Here is a 15,732-nt window from a genome sequence, read left to right on the forward strand (position 1 = left end):
GATGTTTTGAAACAATTACTGCTTCGCATACAAGCCAGTGAATTCTATGCGTTACAGCTGGATGAGTCAACAGACGTAGTGGGCCTGGCACAGCTCCTGGTATATGTCCGTTACGTTTATGGGGGGGTAAATTTAAGGAGGACATCCTCTTCTGCAAGCCACTGGAAACAAGGACAGCAGGAGAGGACACTTGTATTTTCTGCATTATGCAATGACATGGGCAGCGACCATGTACCACTTTTACAACATACAGAAGTGCCATGGTTATCAAGGGGCAAACTATTGACAAAAAAAAATGTAATTGAGAGACGAGCTTAAAGATTTCTTTACTGACCATAATTTGCACTTGTCTGACCGCTTGCATGATGACTAGTTTCTCACACGACTGGCCTATCTGGGTGATGTTTTTTCTCACCTGAATGATCTGAATCTAGGATTACAGAAACTCTCCGCAACTATATTCAATGTGCGGGACAAAATTGAGGCTATGATTAAGAAGTTGGAGCTCTTCTCAGTCTGCATTAACAAGGACAACACACAGGTCTTTCCGTCATTGTATGATTTTTTGAGTGCAAATGAACTCAAGCTTACCGTTGTTAGATTACTTGTTAGATATTACTGCACGGTCGGAACTAGAAGCACAAGCATTTTGCTACACTCGCATTAACATCTGCTAACCATGTGTATGTGACCAATGAAATTTGATTTGATTTTAATGTCAAATGTGATATAGCGAAGCACCTGAGTGAGCTGGGTGCGCAATTACGCAGGTACTTTCCCAAAACAGCCGACACAAACAACTGGATTCATTATCCCTTTCATGCCCTGCCTCCAGTCCACTTATCTATATCTGAACAAGAGAGCCTCAACGAAATTGCAACAAACGGTTCTGTGAAAATGTAATTTAATCAGAAGCCACTGACAGATTTCTGGATAGGGCTGCGCTCAGAGTATCCTGCCTTGGCAAATCAGCGCTGTTAAGACACTGATGCCCTTTGCAACCACGTACCTATGTGAGAGTAGATTCTCGGCCCTCACTAGCATGAAAACTAAATACAGGCACAGACTGTGTGTGGAAAATGATTTAAGAAGACTGAGACTCTCTCCAATACAACCCAACACTGCAGAGTTACGTGCATCCTTTCAAGCACACCCTTCTCATTTACCTGTGGTAAGTTATTCACATTTTTGATGAACAAAAAAGGTTTTATAAGTAAGATGGATAAATAAAGAGAACGATTATTGATTATTATTCTATTATTATTTGTGTCTTGTCCTATAAGAGCTCTTTGTCACGAGCCGGGTTGTGACAAAGACTCACACTCGTTCTTATGTTTAATAAATGTATTGTTTAGTGAGTGTGGCAGGCTTACAATGATGGCAAAAAATAACATTTGAGAGTGTGCTGAACCTGGTGCTAGAGGGAAAACGCAGCTGGAGGTTGAATGTTTGAAGGGGTACAGGACTATAAAATGTTTGGTAACCACTGTTCCAAAAGATCAAGTATTTACTCCAAAACAACAAACTAAGACGCAGAGGAAATAAACTAGATTCAGGTCTGCTCCAGCTATAAGAAAACACACCTTATTCCTTCATGTAAAATTCAATTACCCAGGCCTGGCTCCTGACAGCACAAAATCAAAGCGATTCATTACATGTAAATAAAATATACCACAACTCATCATACCTCCATTATGTTTTAATTACTCTACTGTGAGATACCTCCCCTGTGAGATGTTATAACCACCCAACGTAGCATCGTAAACAATTAGAGGTGCTCCCAATGGGCCTGAGAAACAATCTCACTCACACTCACCAAAACACCTCTCACATTAGCAGAAGTCCCTTTTTCCATCCAGGAACCTAAATTAAAAATTTTGTGATCACCCTGATTGTTTTGTATGGAATGAGGTGATAATGGAATTATACGCTGGGGGTCTCCTTCGGCAAGACTGACTGGTTTCTTACTTTTGTGATGGAGGCAGACAAAGAAGACATTAGCAGAGACTGAAACAAATAAGGAAGGTGAAACAATACAGGTGTCGGGAGTCGGCGTATCAATTTCCGTCTCCGAATGTCAAGAACTCAGTTAATGTGTGCCAGTCTGCTGATGTTGGAAAGAGGATATTGGAGTCCTTGGGTCTCAACCCCACTCTGGTCAATTGGGTCCTGGACATTCTGACAGCTCACACCTAGGTGGTGAAGGTAGGAAACAACATCTTCACTTCGCTGACCCTCAACACTGGGGCTCCACAAGGGTGCATGCTCATCCCCCTCCTGTACTTCCTGTTCACCCATGACTGCATGGCCATGCAAGCCTCCAATGCAATCATCAAGTTTGCAGATGACACAACAGTGGTAGGCTTGATTACCAACAACAACGAGCCTACAGGGAGGAGGTGAGGGCACTCGGAGTGTGGTGTCAGGAAAACAACCTCTCACTCAAGATCAACAAAACAAAGGAGATGATCGTGGACTTCAGAAAACAGCATAGGGAGCACCCCCCTATTTACATCGAAGGGAAAGTAGCGGAGAAGGTAGAAAGTTTTAAGTTCCTCGGCGTACACATCACAGACAAACTGAGATGGTTCACCAACACAGACAGTGTGGTGAAGAAGGCGCAACTGCGCCTCTTCAACCTTGGCTTGTCACCTAAAACCCTGACAAACTTTTACAGATGCACAATCGAGAGCATCCTGTCGGGCTGTATCACCGCCTGGTACGGCAACTGCACCTCAATCAACCGCAAGGCTCTCCAGAGGGTTGTGCGGTCTGCACAACGCATCACCGGGGGTAAACTACCTGCCCTTTAAGATACCTACAGAACCTGATGTCACAGGAAGGCCAAAAAGATCATCAAGGACAACAACCACCAGTGCCACTGCCTGTTCATGCCGCTACCATTCAGAAGGCGCAATAAGTACAGGTGCATCAAAGATGGGTCCGATAGACGGAAACAGCTTCCATCTCAAGGCCATCAGACTGTTAAACAGCAATCACTAACTCAGAGAGGCTGCTGCCTAGATAGAGGCAACTTTAATAAATGGATCACTAGTCACTTTAAACAATGCACTTTAATAATGTTGACATATCTTACATTACTCATCTCATATGTACAGTTGAAGTCGGAAGTTTACATGCACCTTAGACAAATACATTTAAACTCAGTTTTCTACAATTCCTTACATTTAATCCTAGTAAAAAATTCCCTGTCTTAGGTCAGTTAGGATCACAAACTATATTTTAAGAATGTGAAATGTCAGAATAATAGTAGAGAGAATGATTTATTTCACCTCTTTATTTCTTTCATCACATTCCCAGTGGGTCAAGTTTACATACGCTCAATTAGTATTTGGTAGCATTGCCTTTTTTTTTACTTGGGTCAAACATTTCGGGTAGCCTTCCACAAGCTTCCCACAAAATGTTGGGTGAATTTTGGCCCATTCCTCCTGATGCGCTGGTGTAACTGGGTCAGATTTGTAGGCCTCCTCGCACACACTTTTTCACTTCTGCCCACAAATGTTCTATATGATTGAGGTCAGGGCTTTCTGATGGCCACTCCAATACCTTGACTTTGTTGTCCTTAAGCCATTTTGCCACAACTTTGGAAGTATGCTTGGGGTCATTGTCCATTTGGAAGACCCATTTGCGACCAAGCTTTAACTTCCTGACTCATGTCTTGAGAAGGTGCTTCAATATATCCACATAATTGTTCTTCCTCATGAATCCATCTATTTTGTGAAGTGCACCAGTCCCTCTTGCAGCAAAGCACCCCCACAACATGATGCTGCCACCCCGTGCTTCACGGTTGGGATGGTGTTCTTCGGCTTGCAAGCCTCCCCCTTTTTCCTCCAAACATAATGATGGTCATTATGGCCAAACAGTTTTATTGTTGTTTCATCAGGCCAGAGGACATTTCTCCAAAAAGTACGATCTTCGTCCCCTTGTTCAGTTGCAAACCGTAGTCTAGCTTTTTTATGGTGATTTGGGAGCAGTGGCTTCTTCCTTGCTGAGCGGCCTTTCAGGTTATGTCGATATAGGACTCTTATAGGACGAAATAGGACTTTTACTGTGGATATAGATACTTTTGTACCCGTTTCCTCCAGCATCTTCACAAGGTCCTTTGCTGATGTTCTGGGATTGATTTGCACTTTTCGCACCAAAGTACGTTCATCTCTAGGAGACAGAACGTGTCTCATTCCCGAGCGGTATGACGGCTGCGTGGTCCCATGGTGTTTATACTTGCTTGCTATTGTTTGTACAGATGATCGTGGTACCTTCAATCTTTTGGAAATTGCTCCCAAGTATGAACCAGACAAAAACAAATTCTGAGGTCTTGGCTGATTTCTTTTGATTTTCCCAAGATGTCAAGCAAAGAGGCACTGAGTTTGAAGGTAGGCCTTGAAATACATCCACAGGTACACCTCCAATTGACTCAAATGATGTCAATTAGCCTATCAGAAGCTTCTAAAGTCATGACATAATTTTCTGGAATTTTCAAAGTTGTTTAAAGGCACAGTCAACTTAGTGTATGTTAACTTCTGACCCATTGGAGTTGTGATACAAACAATTGTTGGAAAAATCTACTTTGTGTCATGCACAAAGTAGATGTCCTAACCGACTTGCCAAAACTTTGTTAGCAAGAAAATTGTGGAGTGGTTGAAAACTCAGTTTTAATGACTCCAACCTAAGTTTATGTAAACATCAGACTTTAGAATACCATCTATTGTACCATGCCTATGCCGCACATCCATATATTTTTTGTACATATTCTTATTCCTCCTTTTACTTTTGTGTGAATTAGGTCGTTGTTGGGGAATTGTTAGATGACTTGTTAGATATTTCTGCACTTTTGGAACCGGAAGCACAAGCATTTCGCTACACTCGCATTAACTAACCTTGTGTATTGTGATCAATCATATTTGATATTTGATATTATATATTTGATTTGATGTGAGAGGCTATTGTGCTACTGTGCTGTAGTTACCCTTTTGAATTCTCTGGTAATCTGTTCTTTGTATGGTGTTCATGTACACCAACTCTCCATGTTCCTCAAAAATAAAAGAGGACCAAGGCACTCTTCAAATAATTAATTAAAATGCTTTATTTGTATGGCATGTTCAATGGAAACAAAGTTTAAAAACTCAGACGCGTTTTGTCTGCATGGCCTTCGTCAGGGAGTAAAAAAGATATGATAATACAATGTCCTCTTTTGAACATCTATTTCCAATCAACCCTGATTAATTGTACAACATCTAATAAGCAATACTATATACACATTCAAAAGTGAAATAGTATAGATATGTTGTAAAAAATGCATCTCAAGGCTAGAACCATCAGAACCCCCAGAGAGTCAGTGGGTGCTCTGGTCAGACGGTGCTCTGGTCAGACGGTGCTCTGGTCAGTGGGTGCTCGGGTCACAGGGTGCTCTGGTCAGACGGTGCTCTGGTCAGACGGTGCTCTGGTCAGTGGGTGCTCGGGTCACAGGGTGCTCTGGTCAGACGGTGCTCTGGTCAGTGGGTTCTCTGGTCAGTGGATGCTCTGGTCAGTGGGCACTCTGGTCAGACGGTGCTCTGGTCAGTGGGTGCTCTGGTCAGACGGTGCTCTGGTCAGTGGGTGCTCTGGTCAGTGGGTGCTCTGGTCAGATGATGGTCTGGTCAGAGGGTGGTCTGGTCAGAGGGTGGTCTGGTCAGAGGGCGGTCTGGACAGAGGGTGGTCTGGTCGGTGGGGGCTCTATTCAGAGCGTGCTCTAATCAGTGGGTGCTCTGGTCAGTGGGTGCTCTGGTCAGAATGCGCTCTCCCACAGTGGGTGCTCTGGTCAGAGGGTGCTCTCCCACACTGAGTGCTCTGGTCAGTGGGTGGTCTGGTCAGTGGGTGGTCTGGTCAGAGGGTGCTCTCCCACACTGAGTGCTCTGGTCAGTGGTTGGTCGGGTCAGTGGGTGGTCTGGTCAGTGGGTGGTCTGGTCAGAGGGTGCTCTCCCACACAGAGTGCTCTGGTCAGAGGGTGCTCTGATCAGTGGGTGGTCTGGGCAGAGGGTGTGCTTGCCTCAATTTGACAAGTGTTTGTGTCAGTGTTATCCATTAATGATGGGTCATTGTTATAGCAGTGGGTCAAGCAGCTACAGTAGGAACCTGAAGACTAAGTTTCTTCTTCTCAGTGTTCATTTTTCAACACTTCTCCTGTAAGTCATAATATCTGAGCCTGAACTCCAGGGACTTTCTCTGCCTCGGCTCTGCCTGGCTTCCGATTCTCTGAATAGCCTTTTCTCTTTATTTTCATCCCTTTGACAAGAACTAGAACCTTTAACCACCTACACCTACAGTATCTGTGTTACCGTTATTAATCTCTTATCTCTTTCTTTATTTATCTATCTCTCATCTCTTTCTTTCTTTCTTATCTCTGTCTCTTTCTTTCTTTATTTATCTATCTCTCATCTCTCTTTCTTTCTAACTCTCTCTGTCTTTCTTTCTCTGTCTCCCTTTATATCCCTCTCTCTCTCTCGCTCTCTCGACTCTCTTTCTTTCTCTCTCGCTCTCGCTCATACTCAGATTACCTCAGTAAAAGGTGAGATGAAGTCAAATAGTAACATGACCAATTAAATGAGTTGCTATTAAGCTCTGTGACTAATTCAATTAGTTTCTATTGAATGCCACTTAGAAGAGATAGTATACAAACTCTGTATCTTAATGAGATGCATATTTTCACTTTTCTTTTCCTTTCCCCATCCTCCTCCTTCTCTTTTCTCTTTCTCTCTCACTTCGCAAAGCCAGAATTATTAGAGAAATTACAGCCATCACATCTTGTCGTAAGTGTGACCTACCAGAGGACTAGCTGTGCTTTGAAGCCACGCTCTTCAGAGGCGAGGCGCTGAGATTTAACCGTCTGTTTTTGATCAACTTTGTTACATTTTAAGCCCCGTCGCTCTTTGATGAAGTTGTTGAGCATGGCGGCAGCTATGGCAGAGCTGGGCAAGCCGCAGGAATGACAAGAAGCCACTCACAGATGACCTGAGCACGACAAAGACAAGAGAGAGAGCAAGAGTGAGAAGGGAAAGAAAGAAGAGAGAGAGAGAGAGGCCAGAAAGGCCCGGAGAATGCACAGGGGCCTGTTCCTCAGTTAATCTCAGACAGACTTTATTCTGTGCAAATTTTTTTACGACTCTCCCGCAACCTAAAGTCTGCTCCTACCGCTGGGTACTTGGTAGGAGACTAATAGACAAGGCAAGGCCCCCGGTGGAGGACTGCATATGTTTATGTTAGTACATTCACAGATGAGCTTCCTTCTCGACGTATTACTGATTCATAGGGGTTGGAATTTCACTCTGGTTTCTTATCGTACGTGACTAAGATGTAAGTAGAAAAATATGTATTCATGTGTAAGATTCTGTTTGTCAATTATTGCAGAATGGTTCTGTGGCTTAGCATAACTCAGTGGGGGAGAACACAGAATAAGATATTTTAATAATACGGCTGTGAATTGCTGTTTAGAATATAAAGCTTATCCCAACATGTGTTCTTTGTGTGGCATCATCCGTGACTAAATGTATGGTGAATCAAGCACAAAACAATTTTCATACAGGCAGATTTGCTCTTATCTACTTTTGCCACGACCCTGCTGTCTGTCACTGTAACTCAGCAGTGCGTGTGTGTGTTCGTGTGTGTGTGTGTTTGTGTGTGCGTGTGTGTTTGTGTGTGCGTGTGTGTGTGCGTGTGTGTACGAGTGTGTCTGTTAGGTGGAGGCCTACTGGGGACTAATATTTTATACTTTGAAATTCACCACCAATCACCTCCACCCAATTTCCTCTAGTTTTGCACCTTAGCGAAAAGCTATTATCAGCCTGCCTTGATTGTAAACAAGCCAATGGGATGGTTTGAATTCGTCACAGCTTAGGACCTGTTTAATAGTTTTTCATGGTCATTTCACACAATCAAATTATACCAAAGAAAAACTGGGAGAAAAAGCATCAGGGTTTGTCAAGCATGCAATAAATTCTCGGGAAAACTATGAAATCGAAATGAACATGTCTGCTTGAGAGTTTAATCAAACTGTCTGTCTCACGAGTCAGGTTGGGGATTGTAGCAATTTTTCTTCACATTACTGTGAAATTAATGACTACAGTGCCTTCAGAAAGTATTCACACCCCTTGACTTTTACCACATTTTGTTGTGTTATAATGTGGGATACATTTGATTTAATTGGCATTTTTTGGTCAAAGTTCTACACAAAGTACTCTGTATTGTGAAAGTGGATGAAACATTTTAACATTTGTAAAACAATAATGAAAATATGTAGAGTGGTATTCATTGATGTGTCGTGTTAGATTTGACCCAAACATAACACTTTGTATTCAGGACATAAAGTAAAACATTTTGCCACATTTTTTGCAGTTTTACTTTAATGCGTTATTGCAAACAGAATGCATGTTTTAGAATATTTTTTATTATGTACAAACTTCCTTCTTTTCACTCTGTCAATTAGATTAGTATTGTGGAGTATCTACAATGTTGTTAATCCATCCTCAGTTTTCTCCTATCACAGCCATTCAATTCTGTAACTGTTTTAAAGTCATCATTGGCCTCTTGGTGAAATCCCTGAGTGGTTTCCTTCCTCTCCGGCAACTAAGTTAGGAACGACGCCTGTATCTTTGTAGTGACTTGGTGTATTGATACACCATCAAAAGATTAATTAATAACTTCATCATGCTCAATGGTATATTCAATGTCTGATTTTATTGTTTATATCCATCTACCAATAGGTGCTCTTCTTTGCGAGGCATTGGAAAACCTCCCTGATCTTTATGGTTGAATCTGTGTTTGAAATTCACTGCTTGACTGAGGAACCTTTATCTGTATTATCTGTATGTGTGGGTTACTGAGGTGAGGTAGTCATTTAAAAATCATGATCAACGCTATTATTGCACTCAGATTGAACGTGACTTGATACGTGATTTATTACTCCTGAAGATCTTTAAGCTTGCCATTTCAAAGGAGTTGACTACTTATTGACTCAAGACATGTCAGCTTTTCATGTTTTATTAACTTCTAAATACATAATTCCACTTTGACATTATGGGATATTGTGTGTAGGCCAATTTAATCTATTTTAAATTCAGGCTGTAACACAACAAAATGTGGAAAAGGTAATTGGGTGTAATAATAGGGTTGTGGCGGTCATGACATTTTGTCAACCAGTGTAAGGGTTTTCGTCTTCCTCCTCTGACGAGGAGGGATAGTAGGAAGGATCGGAGGACCAATGCGCAGCGTCGTAAGTGTTCATTATATTTATTTATAACTCGAAATAATAAAACAACAAAGAGAACAAAATTAAACCGAAACAGTCCTGTACGATGCATACATAAAACACAGAACAGAAAATAAACACCCACGAAACACAAGTGGGAAAAGGCTACCTAAGTATGGTTCTCAATGAACTAACGACACCTGCCTCTGGTTGAGAACCATACCAGGCCAAACGCAAACACAACATAGAAAACGGAACATAGACAACCCACCCAACTCACGCCCTGACCATACTAAAACAAAGACATAAATAAAAGAACTTAAGGTCAGAACGTGACAACCAGTGATTGCAAGCAAATAACTGCCAGTCTGACGGTAATTAACCGTTAATTAACATAAACATGTTTAACATCTCCTGGCTTCCACACAGCCTACAAGCCACTGATGCAGACATTTGGAACATCTACATTTTAAAAAGTCTAATAAATCAATGTAATATAGCCTACACCATTATTTATTTTAGACAGGTCTAAAGAAACATGATATGAAGAAAATGTAGTCTATTTCAGAAGAACAGTATAGCATACTGAGTTGTCCTTATGTTCGACCAAACGACTTGTGCACACGTGTGGCTATGCTGTTTTGAGAGGTTTACAAAGAAACAGGTCCTCCTATATGCTTCATTTAGAGATATTTATGCAACTTTAGTTGAGATACAAACATTGGGCTATGTCTTTAGATTTGTAATACAATCCAAGGCTGCATGCAATAATGTTTCTTAAAGCCATGAGCTCTGCTTTGTTTCTTGTGCAGGTCTCAAATTTCCAGGCATTTGGATGAGAAATGTCAGAGCGGCATAGACTAAGATACAGGAGAATAGGATAGAATACAGTACATATGAACAACCGTTGTGCTCTGGAGCACCTCTCACTCACATGGCTCTCTCAGATATTTTAATTCTTATTAGCCAATGCCGCTCACGTGATCAGGTCCTTCTCAAAGGCATCTCAGCTCCGAAGTAGGCTACAAGTGAAGACAGAAACATTGGGGACACAACTGTGTGTGTCCTAATTCCGAGGCGCATATTGAAGATGTTACAAGAACAGTCCACATTTTACTTTTTGTCAGCCAACAAGATGAGTAGGCCTAACGAATAGCAAAAGCGCAAGCCTATGTCAATCTACTATCCCCCATAGTACAAAAGTTGACCTATTCTATTAGTCAACTTGTCCTTCTGTGCCAGAAAGAAATATTCCAAACATATTCTGGGACAGTTGTTGGATGCGATTGATCCCAAAATAACAACTTGCAAAAGATCAGAACATTTAGCTTAAAATGTTGATAAACTGTTGGGCTATTTCTTCACATTATAAGCACAGCAATGCACACACGGCAGTAGGCTATATGCGCAAATGTTCCAAAATGCAATGAATTAGCTGTGTTTCTTTAAAGTGACCACAAATGCATGTGTGTATGCATGTAATGCTTTTATTATAAAGGTGCATTTCTATGCTGAAAATTATATTCCCCAGACTTGAAACTGAAGTGCCACCTAGGTATGCTCTACACCCGTTGTAAAGCGAATTAATGCGCTTCATTTAAAAAAGTTATTTGGCCACTTTAGTTGTGCTAGAAATCTTCTCAAAACATATGCAGGCTTATGGGCTAGGCTACATGAGGTGTGCTACTGTTGTAAAGCAAAGCAATGTGCTTAATATATGGAAATATAGTAGGCCTAGCCTATGTAAAGCTGATGGAATACTTCTCTTTTTAGTAGAGGCCATCACTCTGTTTTCTGACGCAATTGCATAGCCTATATCAATGTTGAGCCACATGAGCTCTCATGAAGTGTTTGACTAGATTTTCGATTACATTTGCATTGATGTCAGAGTGTTTCGAGGGGCAATAGTGTCACGTTCTGACCTTTATTTCCTTTGTTTTGTATTTATTTAGTATGGTCAGGGCGTGAGTTGGGTGGGCAGTCTATGTTTGTTTTTCTATGTTTTGGGGTATTTCTATGTTTCGGCCTAGTATGGTTCTCAATCAGAGGCAGGTGTCATTAGTTGTCTCTGATTGAGAATCATACTTAGGTAGCTTGGGTTTCACTGTGTGTTTGTGGGTGATTGTTCCTGTCTCTGTCTCTGCACCAGATAGGACTGTTTTTGGTTTTCCACGGTTATTGTTTTGTAGTGTTCATGTTTATCTGTTTTTATTAAACATGAATCAATATAACCACGCTGCGTTTTGGTCCGCCTCTACTTCACCACAGGAAAACCCTGACAAATAGAGTCCCGAGTACCAGGCAGTTAGCAAGTTTGGTAGGCTACTAAGGACCAGCAGCAGCATCAGAGTGCAGTTTTGGAGAAGTCTCGTTACCGTGAGTAGACGGTCATATGGAATTTGACTGCGGTCATGACTTGTGACCGACATGGTGGCGGTAATACAATAACAGCCCAAGGCGTGAATACTTTCCGAAGGCACTGTAAGTGGATGGTGACGTAAGTGGATGGTAAAAGCAGCAGTTCCTGTAGATGGGAAGAGTAAACACTCAACCATACATAGGGCTGTAGCAGTCATGACATTTAGTCAACCTGGGATTGTCATGCAAATAACTGCTCGTCCCACAGTAATTGACTGTCGAGTAACAGAAACACATTTAGCGTATTCGGCTTCCACGCATAGCCTACAAGCCACTGGTGCAGACCTTTGGAACATCTACATTTTAAAAAGTTTAATAAATCCATTAAATGTAGCCTACACATTCACAATAAATCCATTATTTATTTTAGGCAGGTCTAAAGAAACCTTCTGATATGATACTTTTTTTTGCCTATTTAAGAAGAACAGAATATTATATTCTGAGTCGTCCTAATCTGGCTGTGCCACATGTCAGTGGGCTACACTAGTTCATTTTATTTATTTATTTCACCTTTATTTAACCAGGTAGGCAAGTTGAGAACAAGTTCTCATGTACAATTGCGACCTGGCCAAGATAAAGCAAAGCAGTTCGACACTTACAACAACACAGAGTTACACATGGAGTAAAACAAACATACAGTCAATAATACAGTAGAAAAGTAAGTCTATATACAATGTGAGCAAATGAGGTGAGAAGGGAGGTAAAGGGAAAAAAAGGCCATGGTGGCGAAGTAAATACAATATAGCAAGTAAAACACTGGAATGGTAGATTTGCGGTGGAAGAATGTGCAAAGTAGAGATAAAAATAATGGGGTGCAAAGGAGCAAAATAAAAAAAATACAGTAGGGGGAGAGGTAGTTGTTTGGGCTAAATTATAGATGGGCTATGTACAGGTGCAGTAATCTGTGAGCTGCTCTGACAGCTGGTGCTTAACTTCTTCGAGATAGGGGGCGCTCTTTTAATTTTTGGATAAAAAATGTTCCCGTTTTAAACAAGATATTTTGTCCCGAAAAGATGCTCGAATATGCATGTAATTGACAGCTTTGGAAAGAAAGAACTCTATCGTTTCCAAAACTGCAAAGATATTATCTGTGAGTGCCCCAGAACTAATGCTACAGGTGAAACCAAGATGAAGTTTCATACAGGAAATGCCCCAGATTCTGAAGGCGCTGTGTTCCAATGTCTCCTTATATGGCTGTGAATGCGCCAGGAATGAGCCTGCCCTTTCTGTCGTTTCCCCAAGGTGTCTGCAGCATTGTGACGTATTTGTAGGCATATCATTGGAAGATTGACCATAAGAGACTACATTTACCAGGTGTCCTGTGTCGAAATTATTGCGTAATCTCTTGGTCCATGCGCGTTCCATTTCTTCAGAGGAGAAAGTCAACTGCCACGAAGGATTTATCATCGATAGATATTTGAAAAACACCTTGAGGATTGATTCTAAACATCGTTTGCCATGTTTCTGTCGATATTATGGAGTTAATTTGGAAAAAAGTTCGCGTTTTAATGACTTAATTTTCTTTTTTTTTTCTTACCCAAACGTGATGAAGAAAACGGAGCGATTTGTCAACACAAATAATATTTTTGTAAAAACTGAACATTTGCTATCTAACTGAGAGTCTCCTCATTGAAAACATCTGAAGTTCTTCAAAGGTAAATGATTTTATTTGAATGCTTTTCTGGTTTTTGTGAAAATGTTGCATGCTGAATGCCAGGCATAATGCTATGCTAGGCTATCAATACTGTTACACAAATGCTTGTTTAGCTATGGTTCAAAAGCATATTTTGAAAATCTGAGATGACAGTGTTGTTAACAAAAGGCTAAGCTTGAGAGCAAATAGATTTATTTCATTTCATTTGCGATTTTCATGAATAGTTAACGTTGCATTATGCTAATGAGCTTGCGGATAGATTTACACAATCCTGGATACAGGTTATTTTTGTAGCTAAATGTGACGCAGAAAACGGAGCGATTTGTCCTAAACAAATAATCTTTCAGGAAAAACTGAACATTTGCTATCTAACTAAGAGTCTCCTCATTGAAAACATCCGAAGTTCTTCAAAGGTAAATGTTACGTTCCCCAGTTTATGTATTGTAGTTTGTATATTTGCATGTGTTTATTTCAGGAAATGGCTTCCTGAAATCCCTCAAGCAGCTGATTGGTCGACTCCATGGCTAATTGGAGAGCTGACCCCGCCCCCTCGTCAAGACTCAGCTGTCTCCAATTACCCATTCAATCTGAAGCTATATAAAAGCCAGTGTTCTGTTCAGGAGGGAGATCTTTTTGCTAGAGAGATTTTCTGGGAGGTCATTGCAGAGATATTTTGATAGAGGTAGATTTTGCTAGAGGTTGATTTTGCTGAGAGTTGGTATGTTTTGTGAGTTTGTTGCTCAGATAGAGCTTATTTGATGTCCTTTGTTTCTTAGTTTGTTTGTGAAATTGTTTAATATTCTGTTTCATTTGTTCCCAGGGGGAAAGGGGAAGGCACCTTGGGAGTGCTTAGGCAAGAGGCCCGCGGGCATACATATACCCGTAGCATATACGCTGTCTAGGCACACTAGGTAAGACCTGGGCGGACCACCCCCTGTATTTTGGTTAGGGCACCAGGTGGTGCTAAATTAGGTAAGTATTGGATAGGCAGGTAAGATAGGAGAGGGGGCTTTGAGATTTACTTTCTTTGCTTTGGTTCCGTCCAGCCCCTTTTCCCCATATTACCGTGTAAAGGAATAAAGTCCTTGTAAACGGTACCACATTCTGCCTGTTGTCATTCTTACTTGCACCTACAGTCCATACCTTTTTCACTTCACGGAGAGTTTAATTGTAGCAGGGTGTTGCGTTCCCTCTTCATAGAGGCGTGCGTAACAGTAAATGATTTTATTTGAATGCTTTTCTGGTTTTTGTGAAAATGTTGCCTGCTGAATGCTAACGCTAAATGCTACGCTAGCTATCAATAGCTATCAATACTGTTACACAAATGCTTGTTTTGCTATGGTTGAGAAGCATATTTTAGAAAATCTGAGATGACAGTGTTAACAAAAGGCTAAGCTTGAGAGCTAGCATATTGATTTAATTTAATTTGCGATTTTCATGAATAGTTAACATTGTGTTATGCTAATGAGCTTGCGGATAGATTTACACAATCCTGGATACAGGTTTTTTTTCGTAGCTAAACGTGACGCAGAAAACGGAGCGATTTGTCCTAAACAAATAATCTTTCAGGAAAAACTGAACATTTGCTATTTAACTGAGAGTCTCCTCATTGAAAACATCCGAAGTACTTCAAAGGTAAATGATTTTATTTGAATGCTTTTCTGTTTTTTGTGAAAATGTTGCCTGCTGAATGCTAATGCTAAATGCTACGCTAAATGCTACGCTAGCTATCAATACTGTTACACAAATGCTTGTTTTGCTATGGTTGAGAAGCATATTTTGAAAATCTGAGATGACAGTGTTAACAAAAGGCTAAGCTTGAGAGCTAGCATATTGATGTCATTTCATTTGCGATTTTCATGAATAGTTAACGTTGTGTTATGGTAATGGGCTTGAGGCTGTAGGCATGATCCCGGATCCGGGATGGCTTGACGCAAGAAGTTAAAGCTAGTGAGGGTGATAAGTGTTTCCAGTTTCAGAGATTTTTGTAGTTCGTTCCAGTCATTGGCAGCAGAGAACTGGAAGGAGAGGCGGCCAAAGGAAGAATTGGCTTTGGTGGTGACCAGAGAGATATACCTGCTGGAGTGCGTGCTACCGGTGGGTGCCGCTATGGTGACCAGCGAGCTGACATAAGGGGGGACTTTACCTAGCAGGGTCTTTTAGATGACCTGGAGCCAGTGGGTTTGGCAACGAGTATGAAGCGAGGGCCAGCCAACGAGAGCATACAGGTCACAGTGGTGGGTAGTATATGGGGCTTTGGTGACAAAATGGATTGCACTGTGATAGACTGGATCCAATTTATTGAGTAGGGTATTGGAGGCTATTTTGTAAATGACATCGCCGAAGTCGAGGATCAGTAGGATGGTCAGTTTTACAAGGGTATGTTTGGCAGCATGAGTGAAGGATGCTTTGTTGCGAA

The sequence above is a fragment of the Oncorhynchus nerka genome, linkage group LG5 (assembly GCF_034236695.1).
Source record: "Oncorhynchus nerka isolate Pitt River linkage group LG5, Oner_Uvic_2.0, whole genome shotgun sequence".
NCBI lineage: Eukaryota > Metazoa > Chordata > Actinopteri > Salmoniformes > Salmonidae > Oncorhynchus > Oncorhynchus nerka.